Source organism: Rhinopithecus bieti, unplaced genomic scaffold (genome assembly GCF_001698545.2).
Source record: "Rhinopithecus bieti isolate Rb0 unplaced genomic scaffold, ASM169854v2 scaffold_1583, whole genome shotgun sequence".
NCBI classification, from domain to species: Eukaryota; Metazoa; Chordata; class Mammalia; order Primates; family Cercopithecidae; genus Rhinopithecus; species Rhinopithecus bieti.
In genome coordinates, this window is record NW_016803645.1 from 839,445 (window position 1) to 855,176 (window position 15,732).

Consider the following 15,732-nt stretch of genomic DNA (forward strand, 5'->3'; position numbering starts at 1 on the left):
AAAAAAAAAAAAAAAGTAACTAAAAATTCCGACAGATCTATTTGGGCTTAAAAGGTAATAGCAGCTCTTGGCTCAGCTAAACTGTTAAAAGTCCTTACTGCTAGAACTCTTTTTCATGCTGAATAAGTGGATGCATTTTCACAGATTCTCAGGTTTCTCTCAATAAAACTGTTTGAGAATCCAAAAACAGAGCTCCTTAGTTGTAGCTCAGAATTAATTGTTCACACTAGATTTGGATTAATTTGCATGAATTTCTTTTTCTTTTGGCCCAGTGTCGCTATTATTTCCAAAAAATAATATTTCCTTATCATGTAAAACACAAAGACAGGTTCAATCAGAAACTTCAATTTTTAGAACAATCACAATTTTCATTGATTTATCTCCCCAGAGCTGAGAAAAACAGTTCAGTGTTTTCCGTCAAGGCAGTAAAGCATGGATTTTGATTGGACATAGAGGGAACAGTTTTGTTTCAAGATCTCATTAAAAGCCACCTGCTGCCTTAATAATGATAGCATAATTAAAATGCTATTTCCAAATTTGGTATTACTTAGACATTGTGGGCAGAAAGAGAAAGCTGATGAAAACTATCTAATTTGAGACTAAGGTAGCAATTTGTGGAAAGGGTGTCTTGATTGTGTTTGACAAATGCAATAGGAAAATACCAAATATATATTTTTGATTTGGAAAGGAAATGAGCCTAGTTACCCAGTCATGAACCTATGCCATGGTATCACCTACAAAATAGCCCTTTACGTCCCCTGTTTTATTCTCCGTTTGAAGGAAACTTTCCTTAATTTTATTTTATACTAAACCAACTAATGATTTTCTAGAAATTTTTTTTTTTTTTTTTTCAGAAGAACTGAATTGGCTGTATCCCAAGATAATTATTTCAATAACAAAGGCGTGGAGTTGTGACACAGGAATAAATTAGGAATTAAGTAGGGAATCGTGGAAGAACTTGTCCCAAATGAACAATTGCACTAAAATTTCAATGAAGCCAACATTGCTTTTGTATTGATGTGACAGACCTTATAAATAACACAGAAGCAATAATCAATGGATTGTCAAATCAACTTATGCAATATTTATTAAGTGCAAGGCACTGTTTTAAATGCTGTAAGTGGTACAGAGATTACTCTTTCATCTATCTCAAAGTCTTATTCCTTCCAAGGTGACATCCAAAGCCACTCAACACGACAGCCTCACATCTGTCTGACCTCCTCAGCCTGGTAAGTTGACATTCTGTGCCAGCCATCACACAGCCCTCTCATTTCTTCATGATGTTTGTTCGCTTTGGTTTTTGTGCAGGTCTGCACTTTTTGGGATTCCAGAAAGTTCCCTCCTCCCCCACCTCCTTCCACGCACTATGACTTTCCATTCTTTGGTGACTGAGCACTCCTCGGAGCACTCAAGAGCTCTCCCTCTACCTCCTCCTCTGGATAACACCAATATCATCTTCAAGACCTGACTCAGAGGTCATCTTTTCCAGGGACTCCCTCCAGTTTAGAACAAGTGACTCTCCCCTGTACTCCCACAGAAGCCTGCCCATAACCCTCTCATTATGATATTATATTAATAATAACCGCAAATGTTTACTGAGAGCTTATTGTCCGTTAAACACTGCTCTAAGTGATTTACCTAGGTTAATACATTCAATTCTTACAATAAGCACATGAGTTAAAGAACTATTACTTGCATTTTAGAGAAGAGGAAACTAAGAAATAAAGAGGGTAAGTAATTTGCTCAAGGTCGCACAGGTAGCCTGACCCCAGAGCCCACTGTTAATGACCAGGCTCCACAAAAACATCCACCTAGGCAGAGCAAACCTCTATGACTATGGGACCCTCCTGCTCATCCTCTCTGTCCATATTGCTATAGTCTCCTTTAGGGCAGAGACTGTGTGTAATATATATTTTTATATCAAGCATCTACGGCACAGCGCTAGTTGTAGTATGTGCTTAATAAACATTTCTTGAAGTTTAAGTGAAAACAAAGGCCCCCGACTCAAGCAAAGGGCAAGGTACACCTATATGAAAAATAGAATACTTATAACGTGTTTAATTCTCAGTACAGCTTTTCTTTATCTCCTTTACGACAGTCTCATACATATGTTAACAAGATATGGTCCAAAATACATCCCAGTGAGGCAAGCGCCAAATTGACTAGCTTTTCGTGTGCTGGAAGCTGCACTTGGCTTTGATAATCTACAGTTATTTTTCAGGTAACTGATGTCAAGTGGGAATGTGTTGGAGTAGAGGTGGTCTTAGCTGTTTCAATCACTGTCAGAAGTGAAATTCAGGGCAACTAACAGATATATATCCCTTGTCTTTTACTGGTGCTGTGAAAATTGATCTCTAAAATGCTTTGACTTGAGGTGAAAGTAGCTGTATATCATAAAAGCAGCCTTGCAAATATCCTTTCACCCAAAGTAAGTAACAATTTTCGATGGGCAAATAGGAAAGAAAACTTATCTTTATTTTATGATCTTTGGCTATTGGAGTAGAAAGCAAGCTGGGGGAACCGTTGTATTTCTGTTTGTGATCGCTCACTCATCTGGATTACCTCTTTATCTTGTACATGTTTTTTATGATTTCATGCATCATCAATTTACTCATCTTCTCCACTTCCAGGCTTTAATAAGCTCCACAAGAACAGAGATGATGCACAGGGAAGCCCCTGGCATGCAGCAGGTACTTAATGCATACCTAAAAGAAAATTGATGGATCTGACCTATTTCCCTAAATAGGTGTCAGTTACCCAGGATCAGCCTAAAGAGCAGACCTGGGGGTCCATTTTCCTTTAGATAACAAACAGTATTCCCAACCTCTGAGATGATAGTGAGAGAAGAAATTGGATTAGGAGTGTTGGTAACGAGTCTACAACTTAGAGTAGAATTCACACATTCACATGCCCGTATTCTAGAACTCATTCTCAACTGAATCTAGTAGATAAAGTAGCATTTGATAAGCACTTTTCAAAAGAAGGCCTTGTGCCAAATTTGAGAATAAGAGGTGGTCCCAGAACCACAGCGAGCTCTGGGGTAGGACAAGTGAAGCCCTATCCTCAGGCACAGAATTTAACAGGGTTCCAATAAACTCTCCCTAATCAAGATAAGTACTCATCTAATGCAAAATTTAAAAAAAAATTAATGCAAAAATCAATGATGAGCAATGTACCAACATTTTAAATAAAGACAGGATCAGAAATATGACTGTGCCAAGCCATATTGGAGCCTGAGGCAAAAAGAAAATTCAGTAACACTGATCCTGTCTTTATTTAAAATACCAAAATGTTGCTCATTATGGATATTTTTGCATTAATTTTGATTTTTAAGATGCTACATTAAAAGATGACTTCCTTTGCCTAGGGAGGGCTTTTCTTGCCCCTTACATGCACCAGGATACCGCCGCGGCAGTTTCACCCTCACCCTGGCCTTGCCCACCTCTCACAGCGAAGTCAGACACTGAGAGCAAATGGAGCTTATTAAAATTAAATGATCTTATGGAGGAGTGCTGGGGATGCTGCAGGACCTCAGAGCACCTGGTCCGTCGGGGGGAAATGGCAACCTGGGAGTTACTACAGAGTGAGTTGGGGGTTTAGCCAGGGCAGTCGTGAAACAGCAGCATGGTGGGTGGAAGGGAATGAATAGAACATGATACGGCAAGGGGCACCATCACAGTGTGCTAAGGGAAGCCCAGGCAGGTGGGATTCATCAGAAGGAAGCCTGGCCAGGTAAGGTGGCTCACGCCTGTAATCCCATCACTTTGTGAGGCCGAGGCAAGCGGATCACCTGAGGCCGGGAGTTTGAGACCAGCCTGGCCAACATGGTGAAACCCTGGCTCTATCAAAAATAGAAGAATTAGCTGGGCGTGGTGGCAGCTGCCTGTAGTTCCAGCTACTCGGGAGGCTGAGGTGGAGGTTGCAGTGAGCCAAGATCGCGTCACTACACTCCAGCCTGGGTGACAGACAGAGATTCCGTCTCAAAAAAGAAAAGAGAAAAAAAAGAAAAAGAAAATAAAAAAAGAAAAAGAAAGAAAGAAACGTGACCAACATGGTGGCTGGGAGTGGGGAGGCTGGGAAAAGAAGGCAGCTTCCGGTGGCCTACCTTGCCCCACGGAGGCTTCAAACATCCTGCTCCCCATTACCTTCTGGTGCCCTGGCTTTCTCACTGCCCTTTTGTGGCTTGGCATTCCAGCTGCAGGACAAACCCCAGACCCATCAAGGTTCTGTGTTCCACATCCAGAGAGAGCCAATTCCCATGACAACTAACTCCATGCTAAAGGAGCGTATGTTTGGGCCAGTTACACATTCTCCCTTTCGATTAGGGAATATATTTTCCCGGCGGTTTTCTAGAAACATTTCTTAATCCAGAAATGTGGTTCCAGAAGTGGGAAATTTGCTCAATGTAGGAAATTTGAGGGCAGACAGAGGCTTAGTGTATCCACCACCAGACACTCAGAGGTCCTATGCAAAGGGCCTGTGGCTGAATCCTGTATTCTAGAGACAGTGGACACCTGAGAGTGAATTATTTTAAACCATCACTGAATGAGGAGTAAGCACTCAACACAATGCCACGGGTGAGATGAAAAGAGAAAAGAGATATGCAGGACAGAACTTTCTCTTCATTTGGGGAGGTGTGAGACACACTAATGGGATGAGACAATTTAAGTGGCAATATTACTGGTATAGACAATGAGGGCTGTAGCATTTGAGGGATGGTTTAAAAAAATCAGTGATGATACTCAGTTTATGCTCCTAAAACTCAGAGCAGATTATCAAAAGCCTTTCTCATCTGTTTCCCAAGCCCCATCACTAACCTCATTTCTTGATGTCCTACATCGCAGCCTTGCATCCATTCCTCAGTCTGCTCAACACTCCCCAGTCCCCATTGGTCAGCCATGGCTTCACTCATGCTCTTCCTTCTGCCCCCTGAACCCTCTGGGAAGATCTCCAGTCTCCTGCCCTCCAAAGTGACGGAACTCATCCCAGTGCCCTCTAGGGCTCTAGGACATGACCTCAGCATGTTTCTTCCTATCAGGACCATCACACTCATTGATGCTGTGTCCATTTGTTGTTAATATAACTCACCAGTTTCTTACACTTTTCATATATTGAATGCCTGGGATAGCACCAACTGAAACAAAGTATTTTGGTTAAAGTAATTAATAGACATTAGCAAAGAAAATTAAAATGATTGACGTGTTACACTATTAAAAGGATGAAAGGGGTTAAAGTCATTGAATGTTTTCAGCTGAAGAAGGCAAGCTAATTTCCTAATAATGATTTTCTGAACATTAAGTCGGAAAACCTGGACTGGCCTTGAGTCTCTTACAAAACCAGCAAACTCTTCACAAGTAGGGTTACTCTCAGAGCACAAGATAGGTTTGTAGGAGATGTGTCAATATATAGTGTATTACTCAGGGCTCTCTAGAGGGACACGACTAGCAGGATAGATATATATATGAAGGGCAGTTTATTAAGGAGAATTGACTCACACAGTTACAAGGTGAAGTCCCACAATAGACCATCTGCAAGCTGAGGAGCAAGGAAGCCAGTCAGAATCCCCAAACCTCAAAAGTAGGGAAACCGACAGTGCAGTCTGTGGCTGAAAGCCCAAGGGTCCCTAGCAAACCACTGGTGTAGGTCCATGAATCCAAAAGCTGAAGAACTTGGAGTCAGATATTCAAGGACAGCAAACATCTAGCACAGGAGAAAAATGGAGGCAAGAAGACTTAGCCAGTCTAGTCCTTACACATTCCTCTACCTGCTTTTATCCCAGCTCCACTGGCAGCTGATTAGATGGTTTCCACCCAGATTAAGGGTAGGTCTGTCTTTCCCAGTCCACTGACTCAAATGTTAATCTCCTTTGGAAACACCCTCACAGACACACCCAGTGATGATACTTTGCATCCTTCGATCCAGTCAAGTTGACACTCAATATTAACCATCACCTATAACTTACTTTTTTTTCCAAGCGTCCACCCAAATCATGAGAGAGCTCAAGTTGGAAAACTAGGTTGTCAAGAATGTTATGATATGAACACCAGTCAGGAAACAAACACAAAAAGAGTTAACAGAATTTAAAAAACACATTTTAGGCTACATCTTTTCTTCCTTCTCCCAAATGTCACAAGCCAAGGGCAAAATGGGAGTCTTTACTTGGAATCTTCAGTCATTTGTCACTGCTTTATTACAATATTAGCATTGTTTAAAACACTGACGTATTTTTTTTTTTTTTTTTTTTTTTGGCCGTGAAAATGGATGTGTAAGTGCAGAAAGACCATGCATATGATTAGCATAATAATGGGAAACATGCACAAAGCTCTGGCTCATCTTGACTTCTCTGACCTTCAGCACTTTAGCTGGAGTTAGAAATGGCTCTGAGTGTTTAGCCTTAGTATGCGGAGGTGGGTGGAGATGGCATAATTTCTTGAAATCATTGCCCTCGGAGAGTGACAAGGTGTAAATTTCCAAAATGTTTGAAATTTCCGTCCACTGGCTGAGTTCTGATGTGTTGCAATGCGGAGAGCAAAGCTCTAGTTAAGGATTTATCTCAGGCTCCAAAGCCGCAGGCCAATGAATGCCCAGCGCTGTGAAGGTGAAAGGCACAGTCTCCAAAGCTAAAGAGCTATCCACATCAATTTGCAGCCAGCTAAGTGGCATCAGCGGTGGGAGAGCTATTTACACTCCCTTCTCCGCTGACAATGATGGGTCTGTAACCAGGAGGGAAGCCAGGGGAATTGACAGGGCTGTTCAGAATATAATGGTCATTTATGGCTAAAGTACCCCCATAACAGTGGGCCCCTCACTCTCATCTGCAGAATGCTTGAGGAACTTGCAATAAAATACATGTTCACACCAAACACAGCCCCCTCTAGAGACTTTCTGCAAAATGCCCATTCACATTAAAGCACCTGGTAGCATTTGCTTTGCTGGTCCAGTGGGACAAAGCCAAGGGACCTCCCTAAATGTTGTCCTCCCCCAACAGATGCTGATAGGAAAGGCTCAACCCACCACTGACAACTGGATTCTTATCATCTCACAAGCAACACGAGGGAAGAGGGAGAGAACTGGGAGGAAAATAATTAGACAACATTTATCATGCAATTCGTGAAAGTACTGTATTTTGCAGCAGTGTAAATTATAGTATTGCATTATCAAGATAATAATTTGTTTTTGTGACAAGAAATCACGCCATTATGTGTTGTATCTGTATTATTTTTTAAATTAGGCTTTTTAATTACAGAGATAAATTATGTATGTAAGAATCCCACTTTGAAAATTTTATACAACATGTCATCTAAGATCCCATTAACTGTTGGAATCTACTCTTCTCATCTCTAAATGCTCCCTAGTTGTAAGAATTAACTCTTTCCTAGGTGGCCAGGAGCCCTGTGGCACACTCCTGCAGCTTGAATCCACCTCACCTAGGGACAACCCTGTTTGTTCAGTTACAGGAATAAGGACACCTCTGGGTCTCCCTGCAGCTCTGCCATAGGCTCCACCCCAAGTGAAGCTGCTCAGACTTGAAAATGTCTCTAGGGTTGCCCTTCTGCATTCATTTTGTATGCCCTGAGAGAAAGCTGCTTTTCTCCCCCAGTTACAATTCCCTGAAGATTTTCAGATGTCACAGAGGTCCAAAAAGCGAAATCAATATGAAGTAAAGGTTACCATCATAGGTGGTTGTCTCAATCTAATAAGTTTCGTGGCAGCATAGACTTGGGAACCCATCATAACTGGGTTCAAGTTCTGGCATGGTAAATAACCTCCCTGGGTCTCAATTTTTCCATCCCCAAAAGAAGCACAATAACAATAATTCACGTAAAAAGTAGGAATTAAATAAAATAATGTCTATAAAGCACCAAGGCAAGTTCTGGTACATAATAAGTATTTGTTACATGAGAGTAGTTATTCACATTCCTTTGTTTCAAAGCAACGATTTAAGACTAAGTTCAATCCAAAGTTCATCTTTGGGTTTCTTTAATTTCCAAATGGTCCATATCAGTTTCATAACTGTACTTGATGCTATTGATCAACAGAAAATGAGTTTAATATAGCCACCTTTTTTGAGCCAAGCAAGAGAAAAAGATAATCTGGAAAAGGTATAAGCTTAGTGGCCAGTGAAGCGCCTTGAGCCATTCTGGCGATGATTAATCAGCTGTGGGCACAGATGATGTCAATTCCATCTTCATCTGCCATCTTGTCACTGTTTGCCTCTACAGCTTGGGCATCAGTACCTTGCAGTCAGCAAATAGCAGAACAAAGAAGAGATATTTCCAGAAGATGACTCAAGAGGGGAGAGTATGCCTGAAAAGACACATCGTAGATCCAACGACATACTTGCCTAATTTTTCACATTGTTTTTGCCAATCCTGCCCTTAAAACCATTTCCTGAACTTTGCAAAATGCAGGCCCACTTTGAGGAATAGTGACAAACCGGATAGGCCTTGAGATCTTACAACTTACTTCTACCCCTGCCACGTATTCTTCTAGTTAATCAAAACATCGGATTTCCTCCTCAGTCGTCTCTTCTCTATGAAACATACTCTCCCCAGATGTGAGATGAGAAAGGAAATTAGTAAAAGGTAAGTTCAAAATTAGTAAAGTTAAGTTCAATTGCATTGCCAGAAATAGGAGCAGGGTGGGGAGGGGATAAGACAGCACAGGGAGGAAAAAATAATAATCAAAGAAAAACATACATTTTCAAACATAAAGAGCTGCTTTGGGTCTGAGGATGTATGTATAAAAGAGGGATTTCGATCACAAGAATTGGCATTCAAACAAATAAAAATGTAATTACATGAAGAAGAGAACAGGCAGAATGTACAAAAATTCTCATACTTGATTTTCAAACAAGAACAAAATCTGAAATAGTAATTTTCAATGAAGAATGGGAAGAGACTGATCTTTGTTTTGCTTCTCATGTTGGAGGTTCATTACTACGGGGGAAGGTAGATTACCTCATCCTTAAGAAGCAGAATTATTTCAGTATAAGAATCAGACTTAAAATGGAACTGATGTACCCACAGAAAAGGCTTGAAATGTAGGTCAGCCTTAACCACAAATTACAAAACGGAGAGGAAAATATGCTGAAGGAAATGAGAAAATGAGGTTGACTAAGTTATGCCTGAGGAACCCCCTTCCCCATTTCCAAGAGGATTGCTAAGTTCTCCAAGCTCTAAGAAGTGAGTTTACAATTAAACAGGTTTGTTCTTATAGGTTCAAGGACGCAAACAGGACAAAGACATTAAAATATAATCTGTATCACTACAAATGATGAGATAAAGATTCAACCAACAATCATGGTACAGACCTGAAAACTTTTTACTTTATTCATTTTTGAGACAGAATCTCACTCTGTTGCCCAGGCCGAAGTGCAGTGGTGCGATCTCAGCTCACAACAACCTCTGCCTCCCAGGTTCAAGTGATTATCTTGCCTCAGCCACCAAGTAGCTGGGATTACAGGCACCCACTACCATGCCCAGCAAATTTTTGTATTTTTAGTAGGGCCAGGGTTTCGCCATGTTGGCCACACGGGTCTCAAACTCCTGACCTCAAGTGATCCACCAGCCTCAGTCTCCCAAAGTGCTGGGATTACAGGCGTGAGCCACCATGCCCAGTCCGGAGCTATAAACTTCTGTGGTTCGATATATTTCTGACTTTTTGCCCACCCACCTCTTCTGACGTTTTGCAGCCCACAGGTCAAATCCTGCCACCTGTTCTTGCACTCTCTGCAAGCGAAGGATGGCTTTTATATTTTTAAGTGGTTGGAAAAAGATCAAAACAAGGTAATATTTTGTGACTCAGGAAAATGATATAGAATCATATTTCAGTGAGCACAGATTTAGTTTTATTGGACTCAACCACACCCATTTACTATGGTCTGTGATTCTTTGTGCACCGCAAGAGAAGAATTAAGTAGGTGCGGCTAAGACCACACAACTCTTAAAGCATAAAATATTAATATTTACTATTGTGCCCTTTATAGAAAGTTTGACAACCTGTGACTCAGAAAAAAAGCACAGGCTTCAGAATCAGAACATCAGATTCCAATTCTGGCTCCATCACTACCATACAGTTGTCGGATTTTGATAAGTTAACTTCTCTGAGCCTCGGTTTTCTGATCTGCAAACTGAGGTTCACACCTGTTTTGTAGGCTTGCTGCATTTATGAGACATAAGGCATTCAGCTCTGGCTCTGTTCCACAGAAGGTGCTCATGAACGGCATTCGTCACTTCTTCCTTTCTTCCTCTCTTTCTCCATGTGACTTTCTTTCTCCCACTCCCAAAGTTAAGCATTCCTTAAATTTATTCTTTAAACCTCTACCTTGATACTCTGCTCTAGACTTTCTCCCTCGGGCTTCTCATCATTCCTCTTGTCTGTAACTCTGCATTGAGGCAGGCGATTCCCATATCTGCCTCTCCAGTTCTACTTCTCCTCTAAGTTCTTTATGGAATGTTTTCCCTGCTCTGGGATATCTCCACTTGGACAGCTCATGAGCACCCCACTTCTAACAAAACAAATAAACATATCTTCTACCCCATGAATTAAACACACATAAAATAAGATCAACATAATATAAACGCAAGATTCTGTCCTGCTGTCGTCGCCATTGACTATCACCAAATTCTAATAGTCACTGAGATGCAAGAATATTGAAGGCATGTTTCACTCCCCACCTTCCCAGCTCTACTTTTTTGGTTCCTAACTGAACTGGCCCCTTCTGTCCATCACAGCATTCCTGGATTAAGCTGCCCAAAACACAGCTGCAATCATGCCATTCTCCTATTTGAAAACTTTCTAGAGCTCTCCATTAAGTACAAATCCTGTAGGCAGGTATGGAAGGCACTCAGCAATGTCTCCTGCCCTACTTTTTCATACTCATCTCCTTCTACTTTCTTTCATATGCTCCCTGCTCCCCACCAATTTGACTATTCGCTTTTCCCAGACGTGTCTTCTCCCTTCCCCAATGCCTTTTCCTTGCCTAACCTACCCCATCCGCCAGGAGTGCCGTTTATTCCAACATGACCCAAACCCACCTGTGCTTCAAGATTCTGACTAAATGCCACCACTTCGGTGAAATTTCCCTGATTATTTGGAGTTATAAGCAATCTTCCCCTCCTTGGAAATGTCATGATAACTGATTTGCTGCTCTCTTATGGCATGAGTGACCGTCTTTCTTGGATTATGAGAAAACCCTGTGTCTGCATGACTATGTGTAGGAGCAATATGTGACAGCAAGTCAGAGTGACTTCAACCTCATTCCTGCCACTCCCCAGCTATACAATCCTCAGCAAGTTATTTTACCTTCCTCACCTCAGTTTTCATACCTGTAAAATGGATATAGTCATGCCTAGCACATAACTTACTGGGATAATTAAATAAGAAAAGGTATATAAGGCATCTGGCACAGAATCTGCTGTAGAAAATAGAATTTTATTCTAACTTCCTTAAAAGGTAGTCTGTCTTCACTGAGTAGAGAATCAAGCAACTGATGTATTTTGCATGAAGGAATCTTCCCTGAAAATGGCCTTAAAGTAGGTAGTCAAAAAACATTTGTTCTAATAAACTGAAATAATGATGAGGTTTTAATCAAATGCCAAATGGTATTTATGTGAACTCTGGAGTATAGGTTGAAAATAAAATTGAATAACTATGAATATATAACATTGAAAATCACTTAGAATAAAGGCAAGGATATTAATTCTTTCTGATTTTTGAGCTTACTAATTAACAAAAGAAGATACTAGAGAGTGAATTAATGAAATACAATATGACCTTGGCAAAAAAAAATTCATTATTAAATTGATTAAAACAGTTCTTCATTGATAGGACTCAGAAAAGAGTCCAAAGTAACTTGTTGCACTTCCAATGATCATGGTGCTCTTTAAAGATCAGTGTATTTATTTGATCCAGTGAGGAACTGGGATGGATACTGTCAGGTACAAGTGTCCTTTGCCTTTCAGCCTGAAGGGTTTTTTCATAAAATACTGGGGTCACAGCTGGTGTGTTTTCTTGAGTTCGTTCTACTCCTTGGCTTAAGAAAGTGAGGCTGATTCGAGAACTTGACACAGACTTACGAAGAAACATTATTTTCTACATTAAAAAGACAGAAGGTGATCTATTTACTTAGGGTTATAGAAGAGCTTCTCACCCAGCATTAGCCTGAAGGGCTGTCTAAAGACAGATACATTGGGTACTCAAAGGGCAAAAAATATAATCCAGAGTTCTGAGCTGTGCGACCGTACCTTTCTTGCAGTATACCTTGTAAATTAAAATTTCACACATCCAGGTTAGATTTTTCTGATATTTAGGTTTACATCGAAATTTGTCATAGTTCAGGTCTTTATTTGCCAACTGATATTCTGCTGCCAACTTATTGTGGATTAGTAAAGTCTAAGGAGGCTGAAGACAGTGTCATTACTACTTTTAGAGAAATCTCAGATGGAATGAACTCCCAAGGGCATTTGTGGTTGCATTTTTAACCTTCAATAATTGTTTAATGTCTAACTGTTAAAATAAATCAATGTCTTTCAGTTTAGGAATGGAGAAAAGGGATGCCTTCTGCTCGTTTCCTAAGGAGAAGAGATGCTTTGCAAATAGGAAGCCTAGAAGTCAGGACACCTGGACTCTAGAGCCAACTCTCTCAGGCAGATGAATCAAATGACTCCAGGTTAGTTCCTGTTAAGTGCCTTGGAGACCGTTTGGATTGTGTGGGAGAAATGGCATTATTTTCTGAAATATTGAAATGCAAAAGTGGATGTAATCAAGGGAAAAACAAAATGAAACAAGAATAACTGATCCTTTATGTCTTCTGGGAGGATTCACTAGTTCATTGCACTGAGGAGTCTACCGATATAGAAAACAAAGTCTATGAGATTTGGAATGATGAGAACAAGTGCGGTTAGTAAGGTTAGTAAGGATACACTAAGCCTGGATCCATGCTGAGTGTTTTATATGTAATTTTCAAAGCCGGTAAGGTAGCCCCATTTTACAGATGGAGAAAAGAGACTCCGAGGATTACTTCCTCAAGGTCACAGAGCTTCTCAGAGGCAAAGCATAGATTCAGATCTAGATGTAATGGTCATACAATATTACCTCCTTTGTAGCTGAATATGTAACATTTAATAAACACTGTTAGGGACAAACAGCCCCAAAAACCTTCTTGGTACTACAGACAACCCACCCAAACATCTCCGTGCCACCCCTCCCCTTCCCCCAAGTCTTTTTACATTTCTAAGCCCTTATCTGGGTGCCACGGTGGAGCCAGCAGACTTCACTTACCAGACCTTGCTGCCATGAGTAAACCCCAATTACAAACCATCCCAAACCGCACAGCGGGAGGTCGTAGGAAGCATAAACAAACTTTCCCTACACCCCCCACACCAGAAACGTCACAAGGTAATATGTGGCAGAATTAACCAGCAAACAACCCCAAGGTCTCTCTCCCCCATATAAATCCCTCATTTTGTAAGCTCAGGGCTGCCTCCTCTGTCTGTAGTGAAGCAGCCAGCAGGTTCAATAAACTTACTTGCCTGACTTTGAGTCTATTCTTCCTTTCTCTCAACTGACCTTACAAACACCAAGTTTTTATTTAATTATAAAATAGAAAGCTTTCCTTTCCAATTGCCGAAGCTTTCGTTTCTAATTGCCAAAGCTGTCCCCATGCTGGGATTTTACTAGGTGAAAGGTAACTGTGGTAAGAGAGAAAGCAGTTTATATCTGAAGTTCTTTCCTGAGACATACAGTCCCAGATGTGGAGAATTGTTAGCAGGTAAAGGAACAAAACATATTTTGGAGATTCAGCTTGTTTTTGTATAACTGAAGACATAATTTATTCAGTTGTATCAAAGCATAAAATAGTGATAGTAGAGCCAACTCTAGTATCAAAATCATACTCAACTCAAAGGAAAAAAGAAAATGCAAGTTAGAGTGGTTTGAAGTGATTTAACCCAAGTATCACGGTGCTTAACAAACTCTGAAAGTCATCATGCACAGGACTTTCATCTTCACCATGCATCCTTGTGTCTAAAAATACTTGCTGATGGTTCTTAGGACTATTGAAGATGCCTCCTGAGAAAATACTAAGAATGTGTCTTACAAATTCACTTGTCTTAATCAATGCTTACTCCATCAATACATGTGACTCCTGTTTATCAAAAATGGCTGTCTGAGGGTATAGATTCTGTCCTTTTTCCTGTTAGGGGCTCTAAAATTATGAACACTTTTTTCTTCTGTATTTAAAAAGCAGACAAGCAAATGTTTTAAATGCAGCTAAAGTGATCTCCCTTTCCACATTCTATGCAGATAACAATACCTTCATAATTAAAGTACTATTATTACTATTTAATTGTCTGTTTCATTGTTTAATGAATAGGAACTAGTTAATTATGGTGATGGGGAAAGACAAAGGACAGTTTTCCAATGGGGATGCAAAGCTCTAGTTTTACAACGTGGGCTGCAAATTGCTTTATTTCTACTTCTGAACATCAGAACCCAGATTCACACATCCTTGTCAAATTATAAATCTCTTTCAACGTGATTTGAAAATGTGTTTAAGGAAGACTTTTTTTTTCTAATTTTGCATATTTAAATGATAGCAAATTTATTTCTTGATAGGTTAGAACTGGCTATGCTGGATTCATTCATCATACAATTCTGAGAGTGAAAAGCCAGAGCATCTTTTAACAACTCCCCTGCAAGGGCAGTTTTCAGGCACGTGAGGTCAAGAACTCACAAAATACACTGAAATAATAAGACCGATCTAACAATGATAAAACTCATCTTGGCCAGCTGTCTGCACTGAGGCTTAAACCTCACTGTTGCTAGACAGAATCTGGACCTTGATGCAGCATTCTCATTGTTGCTTCAGGCCACCGATGGCAGAGTTATACTCATGTATTTCCATGTCTGTGGGTACCATGTTGAAAGACACTTTCATGTTTGCACAGCGCTTCACAGTTTTAAAAACCACTTTTCTGACTATCATTTTATTTGATCATTGTAGCCCATGAGCATGCAGGTCAGATATTATGTGCATGTTCCAAATTAGGGAACATGGCCAAAGAGGTTGAATGACCTGTCTTGATCTTGTGGCTAATAAGTAGTACAGATATCTCTTCAGACCTTCTAGAAAGATGGGTAATTACGTAAAGGAGTTATCAACATGACATTGATGATTGATGTCAATGTTTTGCCAGAGCAACAGAGCAGGGAACAATAGATAATAGAGTGCCTACTTCATGAGCCTAATCATCATCATGCAGAAAGATGTTGGGAGTCACTCTAAATAGTGATATACAAAACTTTGCTAAGATTTAGAAACATATCTCAATGCAAAATTGTTCTCTGATGGAGATTCAATCAGAAATAAATGTATCTGAGATGAATTTATTATCTAACAAGGTTTGTGTTCGGACATACGAGGCTACTTCTGGTTAGGAGATAGGGAGTCTAGGTAACACGTCTGAGGACATTAGGGGAAAATATTAATTTTATTATGCAGTAGAAAATAAATCCTGTAGGGTAAAATTATGTTTCTCTTTTGTTTTCCTCAGTGGCACACTAGAAATGTCACCAATATATACACACACTGAAGGCTGCCACCCTCCTTCTATCAAGGCTGCCACCACTGCAGACTTAGCTTTTCCTGTTCCTACATGCAGGCTGGAACTAACATACGTCATACTCGACAGATGTATCATAATCTCCTACATGAGTAAATGCCAAAAA

The 15,732-nt window shown here is 40.3% G+C and overlaps 1 long non-coding RNA gene across 3 annotated transcripts in view; it reads right to left on the minus strand.

The window, feature by feature from the left end:
* The window catches only part of LOC108542097 (uncharacterized), a 114,166-nt gene extending 109,992 nt beyond the window's left edge, over window positions 1-4,174 (minus strand). For all 3 annotated transcript variants that reach the window (XR_001889165.1, XR_001889163.1, XR_001889161.1), the window contains exon 1: window positions 4,106-4,174. This is a non-coding gene — a long non-coding RNA (uncharacterized LOC108542097). The remainder of the gene's footprint in view (window positions 1-4,105) is intronic.
* Window positions 4,175-15,732: the final 11,558 nt, after the last annotated feature.